Raw genomic sequence first — 6,748 nt, forward strand, 5'->3', positions numbered from 1 at the left:
GAAGTCCCTGTCATAGCGCAGTGAAAATGAATCCGACTAGGAACTCTGAGGTTGTGGGTTTAATCCCTGGCCTCGCTCAGTGGGTTAAGGATCCAATGTTGCCGTGAGCTATGGTGTAGGTCACAGATGTGGCTTTGATCTGGCACTGCTGTGGTTATGGTGTAGGCTGGCAGCTGCAGCTCCGATTAGACCCCTAACCTTGGAACCTCCATATGCCACGAGTGCAGCCCTAAAAAGCAAAAAAAAAAAAAAAAAAAAAAAAAAAAAGAGAGAGAGAGAATACTACACAAATACAATGAGGTATGATTCAAAAGAACACAGAATACTGGCATACCATTTAAAAAATGGATTCTAATACTGTGTAAATGCAGACAAATCATTTAATCATCTCAAGCTTCAGATTTCCAACTGATAAATGAAGGGTAAAAAGGATATACCTAAGGACCTCTGAACTCTTAACATTCATTCTATAATTCTATTTCTATAAGACATTACTCAGACAGTTCCTACTTCCAAATATACACCATACTTGCAAGATATTATTGGTGCCAAAAGAAACAGGCTGATATGTCCCCTTTGCTGCCAAAATATACTGAGAACATCCTGATTTCCATCAGTTTCAAAAATCTAAACCTTCGATTCCAAGTGTCAAAGAAATAAAATGTAAGCAAAAGAAAGAGCCAAGAAAAAAGTATAATGAAACTGATTATGTATATAAAAATGCTATTTCAAAGTAATTTCTTCAGGAATCAAGCAACACAGAGTAATGAGTTAGCAACAAAATGAGTGTGCTATAAACCACACTGACAGTCAAGAATAACTTTATGAACAAAAAGCTCTTTCTACCCACAGAACACCAGTATGGGAATTGCACAATATCTAAAGTCAAACATCAACACAATATATACAATATGAGATCATAAAAAAGTTTTAGAATCTGCTCCTTTTCAAAAACAAGGCTCTCAGGAAAAGATGATATGAACTAAGCTATGAAAATGCAGGCTGAATTCCATCAAAATGCTATCACCCTATTCAAATGAGAAGCACCTGTTACCTTTTTGACAGTTTGGGTTCAGTTGCTCTTCCACTGCCTGCTAACCTCAGAAGTAATATTCTTTTTTAAAGATCATTTCAAAGAACAGGGTAGAGAAAGTGTGGCAGGCAAGACAATTTACACTGCAAAGTTGATCATGACCTAATGGTCAATTCAAAGTTTAAAATAAATCAACCCTAGAACCCACAGCCTGGGTTCAAATCCCAATTTCACCACTTCCCAGCCTCAGAATTTAAACAATTCATTTAATTCCTCTGTGCCTCAGTTTCTTTATCTGTAAAACAGAACAATGATAGTACATGGGTAAATTGCTTGGAACAATGCTTACCATACTGTAAAAATTACAGAAATACTAGATAATGTTATCATTGGTACTACTTTCCTTACTATTTTTTGACTAAATATTAGATGAGAATAAAAATAACACCATAATGTATGCTTAAGCTCCAATTTAACACTGTTACCAGGTATTTTGTTCATAGCTCAATAACAGTGTTATTTCAGTTGATATCTCCATCTTGATCCTGTAGGAACTCACACAGTCAAATCAAATCACCAGGTGTTAAGTTCATACCACATATGAAACGTGAAGTTTCAAGAGGCATTGTTCACACAAAAACAGACACATGACCAACAGAACAGACAGCGCAGAAATAAACCTACATATATATATTCAAAAATATATTTGATACATATAATAAAGAGAAATATTTGAAATCTCTACTCCAAACACTCTAAGAAAAAGGCATACTGTATTACAAAGACACAATGAAAGTGAATTTAATAAATTAATCTATGGCTTAGGATAAGGGATTCTAGTTAGGATAATTTAATTCTCTAATAAACTTGTAAGTACCACATAGCAAATACCATTCAAAGAATAACAATTTTCATAGAGAAATACAAATCAAAACTACAAAACTACAGTGAGGTATCACCTCACACCAGTCAGGATGGCCATCAGCAAAAAAATCTACAAATAACAAATGCTTGAGAGTGTGGAGAAAGGGAACCCTCCTATACTGTTGGTGGGAATATAAATTGGTACAGGTTCCTTAAAAAACTAAAAACATTTACTATACGCTGCAACCCACTCCTGGGCATATATCCAGAAAAGATGAAAACTCTAATCAGAAAAGATACAAGCACCCCAATATTCATGGCAGCACTATTTACAACAGCCAAGATATGGAAGCAACCTAAAGGTCTACTGACAGCGAAATGGATTAAGAAGATGTGGTATATTTATACAGTGGAATATTACTCAGCCACGAAAAGGGAATGGAATAATGCCATCTGCAGCAACATGGATGCAACTTAAGATTACTATATTAAGTGAAGTACATCAAACAAAGAAAGACAAATATCATATAATATCACATGTGGAATCTAAAAAAAAAAAAGGATACAGATGAACTTATTTCCAAAACAGAAAAAGACTCACAGAAATAGAAAACAAACTTATGGTTACCAAAGGGGAAAGGGGGACAAATTAGGAACTTGAGATTAACAGATACACACTACTATATATACAGAATAGATAAATAAAAAGGACCTACTGTATAGCATAGATATTATAACTTAGAGAAAAATCTGAAAAAGTATATATCTGAATCACTGTGCAGTACACCTGAAACTGACGGAACATTGTAAATCAACTATACCTCACTTTTAAAAAATAAAAATCAATTTAAAAAAATGTTTCAGCAAGTGCCCTAGTGGTCTAGTGGTTAGGATTCAGTGCTTTCACCACCACAGCCTGGGTTCAGTGCCTAGTCTGGGAACTGAGATCCCACATCAAGTCACTGCATGCCGCAACCAAAAACGAAAAACAAAAACAAAGATTAAATTAAATTAAAACTTTAAAAATACAATTTTCAAAGAACTCAAATGCAATATTCAAAGAATGAAAGGCCAAAACCAGACTAATAATATTAGCAAACACTTATATGGCTCTTACAATATGCCCAGTTTGTTGTAACTTCTTTACATATACTACTAACTCACATTACCCTCCTAACAATCTCAGACAATAAGTATTCTGATCATTCCCATTTTATGAATGAGGAAACTGAGGTGTAGAGGGGTCAACTAACCTATCTGGGCTCACTGTCCTGCTAGTAAGTGGCAGAGCAAGGATCTGAATCTACCAAGTGTGGTTCCCAGTCCTTATTTTTAATTGCTATGATTTACAATCTCTTGGTGATAATAAGGAATAGACTACATAAAGTATAAGAAAACTCAAAATACAAAGTATCTGGGGGGGTGTCAAATATAACAAAAGCTCTGAGAAAATCATCATAGTACAACACAACAATAAATGAGATTTATAATGACTACTCTGAGACTAAGGGAAGGTTAAAATATGTTCAGTATGCTTACTATTTAAGAGGGCAAAGAATTATTTAGAGCATTTCAAAATTTTCCACCCAAAACCTTCAATAATTTTCACTTCTTAAAGGGGTAAAACTTTCAACTGTCCAAAATTACTCACGCTCTGTAAATTGGTGCAGCCGCCATGGAAAACAGTAAGGAGGTTCCTCAAAAAACTAAAAATAGAGTTGTCCTAGGATCTGTCAATCCTACTCCTGGCATATCCAGACAAAACTATAATTCAGAAAGATACATGCACCCCTGTGTTCATAGCAGCACTATTTACAATAGCCAAGGCATGGAAACAACCTAAATGTCCCCTGACAGAGGAATGGATTAAGAAGATGTGATATATAAAATAACAATAAAAATAAATAAATACAAATTTAAAAAAAAATTTAAAGGACTTCCCTGGTGGCCAAGTAGTTAATGATTCGGTGTTATCACTGCTGTGGTGCTGGTTCAGTCCCTGGCTGGGTAATTCCACACACCACCGGTGCAGAAAAAAATAAAATAAAATAAAATAAATAATTAAAACCTAACAATTAAAAAAGAGGCAGTGTGTGTGTGTACACACACACACACATATACACAATGGAATACCACTCAGCCATAAAAAGGAATGAAATAATGTCATTTGCAGCAACATGGACGGACCTGGAACTTATACTAAGTTAAAAAAAGAAAGACAAAATCATGTGATATCATTATATGATAAAATATGACACAAATGAACATATATACTAAACAGAAACAGACTCACAGACATAGAGAAAAAACTTACAGTTGCCAAGGGGTAGGGTGAGGGGGAGGGAAGGACTGGGAATTTGGGAATAGCACAGGCAAACTATTACATACAGGATGGATAAACAACAAGGCCCTATTGTACGGCACAAGGAACTACATTCAATATCCTGTGCTAAACCATAATGGAAAAGAATATGAAAAAGAATATATATTTGTATACCTGAATCACTTTGCTATACTTCAGCAATTAACACAACATTGTAAGCCAACTATACTTCAATAAAATAAGATTAAAAAAAAATCAGAGTACCTGTTGTGGCTCAGTGGGTTAACAATCAGACATAGTATCCATGAGGTTTGATCCTTGGACTCACTCAGTGAGTTAAGGATCCAGTGTGACCACAAGCTGTGGTATAAATCACAGAAGAGGCTCAAATCTTGTGGTGGTGTGGCTGTGGCACAAACCTGCAGCTGCAGCTCCAATCTGACTCCTAGCACTGGAACTTCCATATGCCACAGGTGCGGCTGTTAAAAAGGAAAAAAAAAAAAAAAAAAAATTACTCATTCCCTCAGAGCCCCAAACAGAAAGGTACTGAGCAATCTTATTTGCCATTTATCTCATTCTTAAAGAAAAGTAGGATATGTATGTGGGGTATGTGTGTGAGTGTAGGGGGGTCATAAATAAATTAAGCTTTCCAGGTGTTTTGATTCTAGGTATATGAGAACCTAATACTAAATATATTAGACAGTGTCAAAACATTTGGATGAGTGAATAAACTCATAGAATTATGTCTCATTATTGTAAAAAGCTCAGAATTTGATCACTCATGGTAGAGTTATTTAAAAAGTACAGGCTTTCAAGCCATACTTAGATCTGTAATCAAGCTTGTCTACACTGTATAGTTACTATGAACTTTTGGAAAGTTAAACTAAAACTGAACCAAAGTTCCTTCTCTATAAACTGAAGATACTAATTCCTAACTCACCAGGTTCTTGTGTAAGCTAAGGAAGAAACACCTGCAAAGTGTGGAAAAGAGTTCCCGGAATATAGCTGCTGGCCAATAATGAATGACTACTATTATTCTCCGATCTTTTCTACCTTGTCCCCCAAATATAAGAGCCTAATCTTACCAACTGTCAAGTCATTCACGGGCTTCTCAGAATTAGAATAAGTACCATATGCTCTATGCAAAAATGGGATGTACTAAAAATACAAGAAAATATAAAACCAAAGCATCTATGAGATAAAAAAATATCAGAATCCTGTGTCTCCTCCCACATCTGTTCTGGTTGGTTTTGTAATAACCCATAGTCCTTTATCAATAATACGAAACTTATTAATTGTTGGCGGTCAAAACATTTTCAATAGGGTTCTGCTGCTTATTTATTTTGAAGGCTACCCTTGCAAGGATAATTGATTAAGCATCATTACTTGAAAACCAAAAAGAAATACGGGGACAGCAGCGTTTTAAGGAAAGGCTATAAATGTTTTATCTATCTCAACAGTTAACTGGATGCCATGTGAACCATCTATTATCACAATAACTGTTCACATTATTGCACCACCCCCTCAGCCAATAAATACATGCCTTACTTAATAAGCAAAACTCCACACTGATGGAGAACGAATGCTCCTTAGGAACACAAGAACTCAACTCAAAACTTGGAGCTCTCAGTACGGATTCTCAGGCAGGAGGGGAGGTAGCTAGGTATCACTGCAAGAGAAAAAGGACAGAAGAGGAAATTTCTGTCTCCTTAAACAAGACTGGAGATTAGCACCGTGGGGCTAGGAGCGGAAAGAAGCAGGTGAGGTGGGCCTGGAGGTAAGAGAGGAAGGAGGAGGCAACTTCAGTCTGAGAAAAGGTCTGAGCCACCAAGGAGAGGCCCTTCAGAGCCCACAGCAACGCCGAGGGAGGAGGCGGAGAAGAGGAGCCCGCTCAGCCCAGTCCCCAGACCGGGTTCAGCCTCAGGAGTTTGGAGGACTGAGAGGAATGGGGACCCCGCTGTTCAAGAAAGATGAAGGTAGGGGCGGGCTCCCGGTCACCTTCAAGGTGGGACGCTGCCGACCCCGCCACCATCTCAGTGCCGCAGGAGAGACAGGCAGGGACCCAACAGGGAGCACATAGGTTACCTGTCTCAGCCGCCTGCCACGGGTCTCCACTTCCGCTGATTAGGTGTTACCACGGGCTACCCGGGCACGCGCCGAGTGACGTCATCCTCGCGCGCCTGGGCTGGAGCAGGCCTGACCCCGCCCCCTTGGGAAGAGGCGGGGGGAGTGGAGGTCTGCGCAGGCGCGGAGCTCCCTCTGGTTTAGGAAGGAGCGAAAGAGAAATTAGTTTGGGTTTTGCAGGGATTCCCTCTTACCCAGCTATTCCCAATTGCAAAACCTTATAGGCACTTAAGAAAAAAAAAATGTTATTGAAATGCAGACATGGACTTTTTATTCTTTATTTTGCTATGCCTTTTGTATATCTGTCTACATACTTGTTCGTTCCACCACAATATTAAAGTCCTACTGTGTCCCAGGCAAGCACTGTCATAGATAGAATCTGGGGTACAGCGATGACGAAATAG

General features: G+C 37.8%; 1 protein-coding gene across 47 annotated transcripts in view; it reads right to left on the bottom strand.

Annotated features, from left to right (window-relative positions):
* The window catches only part of AOPEP (aminopeptidase O (putative)), a 396,587-nt gene extending 390,224 nt beyond the window's left edge, over window positions 1-6,363 (bottom strand). For 39 of the 47 annotated variants that reach the window (XR_014817672.1, XR_014817669.1, XR_014817663.1 and 36 more), the window contains exon 1: window positions 6,306-6,363. The gene's annotated coding sequence lies outside the window, so the exon portion shown is untranslated. Of the gene's footprint in view, window positions 1-6,218 lie in introns of all 47 variants that reach the window. The other 8 variants (XR_014817671.1, XR_014817668.1, XR_014817657.1 and 5 more) reach the window with 1 other exon arrangement.
* Window positions 6,364-6,748: the final 385 nt, after the last annotated feature.

This window comes from Sus scrofa, chromosome 10 (genome assembly GCF_054392235.1).
Source record: "Sus scrofa isolate SSC_HxYL_T2T_F1_AM1 chromosome 10, Sscrofa_HxYL_maternal_Yorkshire_Landrace_v2.0, whole genome shotgun sequence".
Lineage (NCBI taxonomy): Eukaryota > Metazoa > Chordata > Mammalia > Artiodactyla > Suidae > Sus > Sus scrofa.